This window comes from Hyperolius riggenbachi, chromosome 1 (assembly GCF_040937935.1).
Source record: "Hyperolius riggenbachi isolate aHypRig1 chromosome 1, aHypRig1.pri, whole genome shotgun sequence".
NCBI classification, from domain to species: domain Eukaryota; kingdom Metazoa; phylum Chordata; class Amphibia; order Anura; family Hyperoliidae; genus Hyperolius; species Hyperolius riggenbachi.
This window is the reverse complement of record NC_090646.1, coordinates 690,095,637-690,110,305: the sequence shown is the minus strand read 5'-3', so window position 1 is coordinate 690,110,305 and position 14,669 is coordinate 690,095,637. Positions and strand designations below refer to the sequence as shown.

General features: G+C 46.0%; 1 protein-coding gene across 2 annotated transcripts in view; it reads left to right on the top strand.

Annotated features, from left to right (window-relative positions):
• The first annotated feature begins 4,164 nt into the window (after positions 1-4,164).
• The window catches only part of LOC137532675 (sphingomyelin phosphodiesterase 5-like), a 115,003-nt gene continuing 104,498 nt past the window's right edge, over positions 4,165-14,669 (top strand). Inside the window, exon 1 of one of the 2 annotated variants that reach the window (XM_068253490.1) lies at positions 4,165-4,363. The gene's annotated coding sequence lies outside the window, so the exon portion shown is untranslated. The remainder of the gene's footprint in view (positions 4,364-14,669) is intronic. The other variant, XM_068253481.1, reaches the window with a different exon arrangement.

Here is a 14,669-nt window from a genome sequence, read left to right as displayed (position 1 = left end):
CATACAATGTATGATCCCCACCCCCCCGATCGCGCGAATCGTGGCAAATTGCGCACGAAAAAGTCTGCGAAAAAGTTTGCACTGCTTTGTGAATCAGGCCCAATGTATAAGGCAGGGGGCGGGGATCATACAATGTGTCAGGCGGGGATCATACAACGTATCATGCATGTGGCGGGGTGGCAGATCATACAATGTATCAGGCAGGGGGCGGGGATCATACAATGTATCAGGCAGGGGGCGGGGATCATACAATGTATCAGGCAGGGGGCGGATCACACAATGTATCAGGCAGGGGCGGAGATCATACAATGTATCAGGCAGAGGGCGGGGATCATACAATGTATCAGGCAGGGGGCGGGGATCATACAATGTATCAGGCAGGGGGCGGATCACACAATGTATCAGGCAGGGGCGGAGATCACACAATGTATCAGGCAGGGGGCGGATCACACAATGTATCAGGCAGGGGGCGGGGATCATACAATGTATCAGGCGGGGGGCGGAGATCATACAATGTATCATGCAGAGGGCGGGGATCATACAATGTATCAGGCAGGGGGCGGGGATCATTCACTGTATCAGGCAGGGGGCGGATCATACAATGTATCAGGCAGAGGGCGGGGATCATACAATGTATCAGGCGGGGATCATACAATGTATCATGCACGTGGCGGGGTGGCAGATCAAACAATGTATCAGGCAGGGGGCGGGGATCATACAATGTATCAGGCAGGGGGCGGGGATCATACAATGTATCAGGCAGGGGGCGGAGAATCATACAATGTATCAGGCAGGGGGCGGAGGATCATACAATGTATCAGGCAGGAGGCGGGGATCATACAATGTATCAGGCAGGGGGCGGGGATCATACAATGTATCAGGCAGGGGGCGGGGATCATACAATGTATCAGGCAGGGGGCGGAGGATCATACAATGTATCAGGCAGGGGGCGGGGGATCATATAATGTATGAGGCAGGGGGCGGGATCATACAACGTATGAGGCAGGGGGCGGGGGATCATACAACGTATCAGGCAGGGGGCGGGGGATTATACAATGTATGAGGCAGGGGGCGGGATCATACAATGTATCAGGCAGGGGGCGGGGATCATACAATGTATCAGGCAGGGGGCGGATCACACAATGTATCAGGCAGGGGGCGGGGATCATACAATGTATCAGGCGGGGATCATACAATGTATCAGGCGGGGGGCGGGGATCATACAATGTATCAGGCGGGGGGCGGGGATCATACAATGTATCAGGCAGAGGGCGGGGATCATACAATGTATCAGGCAGGGGGCGGGGATCATACAATGTATCAGGCAGGGGGCCGGGATCATACAATGTATCAGGCAGGGGGCCGGGATCATACAATGTATCAGGCAGGGGGCCGGGATCATACAATGTATCAGGCAGGGGGCGGAGGATCATACAATGTATCAGGCAGGGGGCGGGGATCATACAATGTATCAGGCAGGGGGCCGGGATCATACAATGTATCAGGCAGGGGTCGGGATCATACAATGTATCAGGCAGGGGGCGGATCATACAATGTATCAGGCAGGGGGCGGGGATCATACAATGTATCAGGCAGGGGGCGGAGGATCATACAATGTATCAGGCAGGGGGCGGGGATCATACAATGTATCAGGCAGGGGGCCGGGATCATACAATGTATCAGGCAGGGGTCGGGATCATACAATGTATCAGGCAGGGGGCGGATCATACAATGTATCAGGCAGGGGGCGGGGATCATACAATGTATCAGGCAGGGGGCGGAGGATCATACAATGTATCAGGCAGGGGGCGGGGATCATACAATGCATCAGGCAGGGGGCGGGGATCATACAATGTATCAGGCAGGGGGCGGGGGATCATACAATGTATGAGGCAGGGGGCGGGATCATACAATGTATGAGGCAGGGGGCGGGGGATCATACAACGTATCAAGCAGGGGGCGGGGGATCATACAATGTATGAGGCAGGGGGCGGGATCATACAATGTATCAGGCAGGGGGCGGGGATCATATAATGTATCAGGCAGGGGGCGGATCACACAATGTATCAGGCAGGGGGCGGGGATCATACAATGTATCAGGTAGGGGGCGGGGATCATACAATGTATCAGGCAGAGGGAGGGGATCATACAATTTATCAGGCAGGGGGCGGGGGATCATACAATGTATGAGGCAGGGGGCCGGGGAATCATACAATGTATGAGGCAGGGGGCCGGGATCATACAATGTATCAGGCAGGGGTCGGGATCATACAATGTATCAGGCAGGGGGCGGATCATACAATGTATCAGGCAGGGGGCGGGGATCATACAATGTATCAGGCAGGGGGCCGGGATCATACAATGTATCAGGCAGCGGGCGGATCATACAATGTATCAGGCAGGGGGCGGGGATCATACAACGTATCAGGCAAGGGGCGGAGGATCATACAACGTATCAGGCAGGGGGCGGGGATCATACAACGTATCAGGCAGGGGGCGGGGATCATACAACGTATCAGGCAGGGGGCGGGGGATCATACAACGTATCAGGCAGGGGGCGGGGGATCATACAACGTATGAGGCAGGGGGCGGGATCATACAACGTATGAGGCAGGGGGCGGGGGATCATACAACGTATCAGGCAGGGGGCGGGGGATCATACAATGTATCAGGCAGGGGGCGGGATCATACAATGTATCAGGCAGGGGGCGGGGATCATACAATGTATCAGGCAGGGGGCGGATCATACAATGTATCAGGCAGGGGGCGGGGGATCATACAATGTATCAGGCGGGGGATCATACAATGTATCAGGCGGGGGGCGGGGATCATACAATGTATCAGGCAGAGGGCGGGGATCATACAATGTATCAGGCAGGGGGCGGGGATCATACAATGTATCAGGCAGGGGGCGGGGATCATACAATGTATCAGGCAGGGGGCGGCAGATCATACAATGTATCAGGAAGGGGGCGGGGGATCATACAATGTATCAGGCAGGGGGCGGGGATCATACAATGTATCAGGCAGAGGGCGGGGATCATACAATGTATCAGGCAGGGGGCGGGGATCATACAATGTATTAGGCAGGGGGCGGATATAATGTATCAGGCGGGGGGCGGGGATCATACAATGTATCAGGCAGAGGGCGGGGATCCTACAATGTATTAGGCAGGGGGCGGATATAATGTATCAGGCGGGGGGGCGGGGATCATACAATGTATCAGGCAGAGGGCGGGGATCATACAATGTATTAGGCAGGGGGCGGATATAATGTATCAGGCAGAGGGCGGGGATCATACAATGTATCAGGCAGGGGGCGGGGATCATACAATGTATCAGGCAGGGGGCGGATCATACAATGTATCAGGCAGGGGGCGGGGATCATACAATGTATCAGGCAGGGGGCGGGGATCATACAATGTATCAGGCAGGGGGCGGCAGATCATACAATGTATCAGGAAGGGGGCGAGGGATCATACAATGTATCAGGCAGGGGGCGGGGATCATACAATGTATCAGGCAGAGGGCGGGGATCATACAATGTATCAGGCAGGGGGCGGGGATCATACAATGTATTAGGCAGGGGGCGGATATAATGTATCAGGCAGAGGGCGGGGGATCATACACTGTATCAGGCAGAGGGTGGATCATACAATGTATCAGGCAGGGGGCGGGGATCATACAATGTATCAGGCAGAGGGCGGATCATACAATGTATCATGCAGGGGGCGGAGGATCATACAATGTATTAGGCAGGGGGCGGATACAATTTCTCAGGCAGGGGGCGGGGCAGAGGGATTGAATACCGTGTAAAGCAGCAGATCAGGCATGCGCAGTAATCTGTGAAGAGAGGATGACGTCAGGGCTGTGCAGCTTCCGGGCAGCGCTAGCTGTTATTGCTCCTCCTATGCTGCTGCGGGCGGAGTCTCTGGAGCCACACCCCCTTACACGCCCCTATGCTAAGTCGCCCGGACCTATACGTCCGAATGCTCTATCTCGGGACAAAGTGGGGCGTGGCAAATACAGCTCAGGGCGTGTCCTGCATATTCGAAACGCTGGAGGAGTGGCTGCGCGGAGAGCGCCAGTACAAGCAGCCAAGTACTGCGCATGCACTCACTCTGCAGCCTGTTCACGTGACAGCCCCGCCCCGTGATGTCACCTGTACGCTGCTCCGTCCCGGCGTTATGCGTCACTTCCGGACGCACAAAGCGTTTCCATGACGATAGTACTTTCCTCATCCTCATTGAGCAGAGAAAAATGTGAAGGGCGGAGTTATGAGAGGAGCCAATCAGCGGAGAGGTGGACACATAGCCTGGCCAATCACGTGACTGCCCTGCGTGCTCTTCCGGGATAGTGACAGGTGAGAAGCCGATACGTGGCTGTGTGTCTGTTATATATTATATATTATACTGACCCTGCGCTGTGTACCCCCCCCACCCCTCCCCCATACATTATACATCACCCCATATACTATACCTCTGCTGTACATCACCCCATATACTACACCTCACCCCATATACTATACATCACCCCATATACTATAATACATCACCCCATATACTATACCTCTGCTGTACATCACCCCATATACTATACCTCTGCTGTACATCACCCTATATACTATACCTCTGCTGTACATCACCCCATATACTATACCTCTGCTGCACATCACCCCATATACTATACCTCTGCTGTACATCACCCCATATACTACACCTCACCCCATATACTATACCTCTGCTGTACATCACCCCATATACTATACATCACCCCATATACTATACCTCTGCTGTACATCACCCCATATACTATACCTCTGCTGTACATCACCCTATATACTATACCTCTGCTGTACATCACCCCATATACTATACCTCTGCTGCACATCACCCCATATACTATACCTCTGCTGTACATCACCCCATATACTACACCTCACCCCATATACTATACCTCTGCTGTACATCACCCCATATACTATACATCACCCCATATACTATACATCTGCTGTACATCACCCCATATACTATACATCACCCCATATACTATACATCTGCTGTACATCACCCCATATACTATACATCACCCCATATACTATACCTCTGCTGTACATCACCCCATATACTATACATCTGCTGTACATCACCCCATATACTATACATCACCCCATATACTATACCTCTGCTGTACATCACCCCTTATACTATACATCTCCCCATATACTATACCTCTGCTGTACATCACCCCTTATACTATACATCTCCCCATATACTATACCTCTGCTGTACATCACCTCATATACTATACATCACCCCATATGCTATACCTCTGCTGTACATCACCTCATATACTATACCTCTGCTGTACATCACCCCTTATACTATACATCTCCCCATATACTATACCTCTGCTGTACATCACCTCATATACTATACATCACCCCATATGCTATACCTCTGCTGTACATCACCTCATATACTATACATCACCCCATATACTATACCTCTGCTGTACATCACCCCATATACTATACCTCTGCTGTACATCACCCCATATACTATACATCACCCCATATACTATACCTCACCCCATATACTATACCTCTGCTGTACATCACCCCTTATACTATACATCTCCCCATATACTATACCTCTGCTGTACATCACCTCATATACTATACATCACCCCATATACTATACCTCTGCTGTACATCACCCCATATACTATACATCACCCCATATACTATACCTCACCCCATATACTATACCTCTGCTGTACATCACCCCTTATACTATACCTCTGCTGCACATTACCCCATATACTATACCTCTGCTGCACATCACCCCATATACTATACCTCTGCTGTACATCACCCCTTATACTATACATCTCCCCATATACTATACCTCTGCTGTACATCACCTCATATACTATACATCACCCCATATGCTATACCTCTGCTGTACATCACCCCATATACTATACCTCTGCTGTACATCACCCCATATACTATACATCACCCCATATACTATACCTCACCCCATATACTATACCTCTGCTGTACATCACCCCTTATACTATACATCTCCCCATATACTATACCTCTGCTGTACATCACCTCATATACTATACATCACCCCATATACTATACCTCTGCTGTACATCACCCCATATACTATACATCACCCCATATACTATACCTCACCCCATATACTATACCTCTGCTGTACATCACCCCTTATACTATACATCTCCCCATATACTATACCTCTGCTGTACATCACCTCATATACTATACATCACCCCATATACTATACCTCTGCTGTACATCACCTCATATACTATACATCACCCCATATACTATACCTCTGCTGTACATCACCCCATATACTATACATCACCCCATATACTATACCTCTGCTGTACATCACCCCATATACTATACCTCTGCTGCACATCACCCCATATACTATACCTCTGCTGTACATCACCCCATATACTATACATCACCCCATATACTATACCTCTGCTGCACATCACCCCATATACTATACATCACCCCATATACTATACCTCTGCTGTACATCACCCCATATACTATACAACACCCCATATACTATACATCACCCCATATACTATACCTCTGCTGTACATCACCCCATATACTATACCTCTGCTGTACATCACCCCATATACTATACATCACCCCATATACTATACCTCTGCTGTACATCACCCCATATACTATACATTACCCCATATACTATACCTCTGCTGTACATCACCCCATATACTATACATCACCCCATATACTATACCTCTGCTGTACATCACCCCATATACTATACCTCTGCTGCACATCACCCCATATACTATACCTCTCCCCATATACTATACCTCTGCTGTACATCACCCCATATAATATACCTCACCCCATATACTATACCTCTGCTGTACATCACCCCATATACTATACCTCTGCTGTACATCACCCCATATAATATACCTCACCCCATATACTATACCTCTGCTGTACATCACCCCATATACTATACCTCTGCTGTACATCACCCCATATAATATACCTCACCCCATATACTATACCTCTGCTGTACATCACCCCATATACTATACCTCTGCTGCACATCACCCCATATACTATACATCACCCCATATACTATACCTCTGCTGTACATCACCCCATATACTATACCTCTGCTGTACATCACCCCATATACTATACCTCTGCTGCACATCACCCCATATACTATACCTCTCCCCATATACTATACCTCTGCTGTACATCACCCCATATAATATACCTCACCCCATATACTATACCTCTGCTGTACATCACCCCATATACTATACCTCTGCTGTACATCACCCCATATAATATACCTCACCCCATATACTATACCTCTGCTGTACATCACCCCATATACTATACCTCTGCTGCACATCACCCCATATACTATACATCACCCCATATACTATACCTCTGCTGTACATCACCCCATATACTATACCTCTGCTGTACATCACCCCATATACTATACCTCTGCTGTACATCACCCCATATACTATACATCACCCCATATACTATACCTCTGCTGTACATCACCCCATATACTATACCTCTGCTGTACATCACCCCATATACTATACATCACCCCATATACTATACCTCTGCTGCACATCACCCCATATACTATACATCGCCCCATATACTATACCTCTGCTGTACATCACCCCATATACTATACCTCTGCTGCACATCACCCCATATACTATACCTCTGCTGTACATCACCCCATATACTATACCTCACCCCATATACTATACCTCTGCTGTACATCACCCCATATACTATACCTCTGCTGTACATCACCCCATATACTATACAACACCCCATATACTATACATCACCCCATATACTATACCTCTGCTGTACATCACCCCATATACTATACATCACCCCATATACTATACCTCTGCTGTACATCACCCCATATACTATACCTCTGCTGCACATCACCCCATATACTATACATCTCCCCATATACTATACCTCACCCCATATACTATACCTCTGCTGTACATCACCCCATATACTATTCCTCTGCTGTACATCACCCCATATACTATACCTCACCCCATATACTATACCTCTGCTGTACATCACCCCATATACTATACCTCTGCTGTACATCACCCCATATACTATACAACACCCCATATACTATACATCACCCCATATACTATACCTCTGCTGTACATCACCCCATATACTATAAATCACCCCATATACTATACCTCTGCTGTACATCACCCCATATACTATACCTCTGCTGTACATCACCCCATATACTATACCTCTGGTGTACATCACCCCATATACTATACCTCTGCTGCACATCACCCCATATACTATACATCTCCCCATATACTATACCTCTGCTGTACATCACCCCATATAATATACCTCACCCCATATACTATACCTCTGCTGTACATCACCCCATATACTATACCTCTGCTGTACATCACCCCATATACTATACCTCTGCTGTACATCACCCCATTTACTGTACCTCTGCTGTACATCACCCCATATACTATACCTCAGCCCATATACTATACCTCACCCCATATACTATACCTCTGCTGTACATCACCCTATATACTATACATCACCCCATATACTATACCTCTGCTGTACATCACCCTATATACTATACATCACCCCATATACTATACCTCTGCTGCACATCACCCCATATACTATACATCTCCCCATATACTATACCTCTGTTGTACATCACCCCATATAATATACCTCACCCCATATACTATACCTCTGCTGTACATCACCCCATATACTATACCTCTGCTGTACATCACCCCATATACTATACCTCTGCTGTACATCACCCCATATACTATACCTCACCCCATATACTATACCTCTGCTGTACATCACCCCATATACTATACCTCTGCTGTACATCACCCCATATACTATACAACACCCCATATACTATACATCACCCCATATACTATACCTCTGCTGTACATCACCCCATATACTATACATCACCCCATATACTATACCTCTGCTGTACATCACCCCATATACTATACCTCTGCTGCACATCACCCCATATACTATACAACACCCCATATACTATACATCACCCCATATACTATACCTCACCCCATATACTATACCTCTGCTGTACATCACCCCATATACTATACCTCTGCTGTACATCACCCCATATACTATACCTCACCCCATATACTATACCTCTGCTGTACATCACCCCCTATACTATACCTCTGCTGTACATCACCCCATATACTATACAACACCCCATATACTATACATCACCCCATATACTATACCTCTGCTGTACATCACCCCATATACTATACATCACCCCATATACTATACCTCTGCTGTACATCACCCCATATACTATACCTCTGCTGTACATCACCCCATATACTATACCTCTGCTGCACATCACCCCATATACTATACATCTCCCCATATACTATACCTCTGCTGTACATCACCCCATATAATATACCTCACCCCATATACTATACCTCTGCTGTACATCACCCCATATACTATACCTCTGCTGTACATCACCCCATATACTATACCTCTGCTGTACATCACCCCATTTACTATACCTCTGCTGTACATCACCCCATATACTATACCTCACCCCATATACTATACCTCACCCCATATACTATACCTCTGCTGTACATCACCCTATATACTATACATCACCCCATATACTATACCTCTGCTGCACATCACCCCATATACTATACATCTCCCCATATACTATACCTCTGCTGTACATCACCCCATATAATATACCTCACCCCATATACTATACCTCTGCTGTACATCACCCCATATACTATACCTCTGCTGTACATCACCCCATATACTATACATCTCCCCATATACTATACCTCTGCTGTACATCACCCCATATACTATACATCTCCCCATATACTATACCTCTGCTGTACATCACCCCATATAATATACCTCACCCCATATACTATACCTCTGCTGTACATCACCCCATATACTATACCTCTGCTGCACATCACCCCATATACTATACATCTCCCCATATACTATACCTCTGCTGTACATCACCCCATATAATATACCTCACCCCATATACTATACCTCTGCTGTACATCACCCCATATACTATACCTCTGCTGCACATCACCCCATATACTATACATCTCCCCATATACTATACCTCTGCTGTACATCACCCCATATAATATACCTCACCCCATATACTATACCTCTGCTGTACATCACCCCATTTACTATACCTCTGCTGTACATCACCCCATATACTATACCTCACCCCATATACTATACCTCACCCCATATACTATACCTCTGCTGTACATCACCCCATATACTATACCTCACCCCATATACTATACCTCACCCCATATACTATACCTCTGCTGTACATCACCCCATATACTATACCTCACCCCATATACTATACCTCACCCCATATACTATACCTCTGCTGTACATCACCCCATATACTATACCTCTGCTGCACATCACCCCATATACTATACCTCTGCTGCACATCACCCCATATACTATACCTCTGCTGTACATCACCCCATATACTATACCTCTGCTGTACATCACCCCATATACTATACATCACCCCATATACTATACCTCTGCTGTACATCACCCCATATAATATACATCACCCCATATACTATACCTCTGCTGTACATCAACCCATATACTATACATCACCCCATATACTATACCTCTGCTGTACATCACCCCATATGCTATACATCACCCCATATACTATACCTCTGCTGTACATCAACCCATATACTATACATCACCCCATATACTATACCTCTGCTGTACATCACCCCATATACTATACCTCTGCTGCACATCACCCCATATACTATACCTCTGCTGTACATCACCCCATATACTATACATCACCCCATATACTATACCTCTGCTGTACATCACCCCATATACTATACATCACCCCATATACTATACCTCTGCGGTACATCACCCCATATACTATACATCACCCCATATACTATACCTCTGCTGTACATCACCCCATATACTATACCTCTGCTGCACATCACCCCATATACTATACATCACCCCATATACTATACCTCTGCTGTACATCACCCCATATACTATACCTCTGCTGTACATCACCCCATATACTATACCTCTGCTGTACATCACCCCATATACTATACATCACCCCATATACTATACCTCTGCTGTACATCACCCCATATACTATACCTCTGCTGTACATCACCCCATATACTATACATCACCCCATATACTATACCTCTGCTGCACATCACCCCATATACTATACATCGCCCCATATACTATACCTCTGCTGTACATCACCCCATATACTATACCTCTGCTGCACATCACCCCATATACTATACCTCTGCTGTACATCACCCCATATACTATACCTCACCCCATATACTATACCTCTGCTGTACATCACCCCATATACTATACCTCTGCTGTACATCACCCCATATACTATACAACACCCCATATACTATACATCACCCCATATACTATACATCACCCCATATACTATACCTCTGCTGTACATCACCCCATATACTATACATCACCCCATATACTATACCTCTGCTGTACATCACCCCATATACTATACCTCTGCTGCACATCACCCCATATACTATACATCTCCCCATATACTATACCTCACCCCATATACTATACCTCTGCTGTACATCACCCCATATACTATTCCTCTGCTGTACATCACCCCATATACTATACCTCACCCCATATACTATACCTCTGCTGTACATCACCCCATATACTATACCTCTGCTGTACATCACCTTATATACTATACAACACCCCATATACTATACATCACCCCATATACTATACCTCTGCTGTACATCACCCCATATACTATAAATCACCCCATATACTATACCTCTGCTGTACATCACCCCATATACTATACCTCTGCTGTACATCACCCCATATACTATACCTCTGCTGTACATCACCCCATATACTATACCTCTGCTGCACATCACCCCATATACTATACATCTCCCCATATACTATACCTCTGCTGTACATCACCCCATATAATATACCTCACCCCATATACTATACCTCTGCTGTACATCACCCCATATACTATACCTCTGCTGTACATCACCCCATATACTATACCTCTGCTGTACATCACCCCATTTACTGTACCTCTGCTGTACATCACCCCATATACTATACCTCAGCCCATATACTATACCTCACCCCATATACTATACCTCTGCCGTACATCACCCTATATACTATACATCACCCCATATACTATACCTCTGCTGTACATCACCCTATATACTATACATCACCCCATATACTATACCTCTGCTGCACATCACCCCATATACTATACATCTCCCCATATACTATACCTCTGTTGTACATCACCCCATATAATATACCTCACCCCATATACTATACCTCTGCTGTACATCACCCCATATACTATACCTCTGCTGTACATCACCCCATATACTATACCTCACCCCATATACTATACCTCTGCTGTACATCACCCCATATACTATACCTCTGCTGTACATCACCCCATATACTATACAACACCCCATATACTATACATCACCCCATATACTATACCTCTGCTGTACATCACCCCATATACTATACATCACCCCATATACTATACCTCTGCTGTACATCACCCCATATACTATACCTCTGCTGCACATCACCCCATATACTATACAACACCCCATATACTATACATCACCCCATATACTATACCTCACCCCATATACTATACCTCTGCTGTACATCACCCCATATACTATACCTCTGCTGTACATCACCCCATATACTATACCTCACCCCATATACTATACCTCTGCTGTACATCACCCCCTATACTATACCTCTGCTGTACATCACCCCATATACTATACAACACCCCATATACTATACATCACCCCATATACTATACCTCTGCTGTACATCACCCCATATACTATACATCACCCCATATACTATACCTCTGCTGTACATCACCCCATATACTATACCTCTGCTGTACATCACCCCATATACTATACCTCTGCTGCACATCACCCCATATACTATACATCTCCCCATATACTATACCTCTGCTGTACATCACCCCATATAATATACCTCACCCCATATACTATACCTCTGCTGTACATCACCCCATATACTATACCTCTGCTGTACATCACCCCATATACTATACCTCTGCTGTACATCACCCCATTTACTATACCTCTGCTGTACATCACCCCATATACTATACCTCACCCCATATACTATACCTCACCCCATATACTATACCTCTGCTGTACATCACCCTATATACTATACATCACCCCATATACTATACCTCTGCTGCACATCACCCCATATACTATACATCTCCCCATATACTATACCTCTGCTGTACATCACCCCATATAATATACCTCACCCCATATACTATACCTCTGCTGTACATCACCCCATATACTATACCTCTGCTGTACATCACCCCATATACTATACATCTCCCCATATACTATACCTCTGCTGTACATCACCCCATATACTATACATCTCCCCATATACTATACCTCTGCTGTACATCACCCCATATAATATACCTCACCCCATATACTATACCTCTGCTGTACATCACCCCATATACTATACCTCTGCTGCACATCACCCCATATACTATACATCTCCCCATATACTATACCTCTGCTGTACATCACCCCATATAATATACCTCACCCCATATACTATACCTCTGCTGTACATCACCCCATATACTATACCTCTGCTGCACATCACCCCATATACTATACATCTCCCCATATACTATACCTCTGCTGTACATCACCCCATATAATATACCTCACCCCATATACTATACCTCTGCTGTACATCACCCCATTTACTATACCTCTGCTGTACATCACCCCATATACTATACCTCACCCCATATACTATACCTCACCCCATATACTATACCTCTGCTGTACATCACCCCATATACTATACCTCACCCCATATACTATACCTCACCCCATATACTATACCTCTGCTGTACATCACCCCATATACTATACCTCACCCCATATACTATACCTCACCCCATATACTATACCTCTGCTGTACATCACCCCATATACTATACCTCTGCTGCACATCACCCCATATACTATACCTCTGCTGCACATCACCCCATATACTATACCTCTGCTGTACATCACCCCATATACTATACCTCTGCTGTACATCACCCCATATACTATACATCACCCCATATACTATACCTCTGCTGTACATGCTGTAAAAAAGAAATTAGGCTGGCAAAGATCGAAGCTGAAAATCAAATCGCTAGGGATATCAAATCTAACCCAAAAAAGTTTTACAAGTACATCAACTCTAAAAAAAGAAAGGTTGACTGTATAGGACTCCTAAAGGATGAGGGTGGGAACTCAATGGTGGATGACCA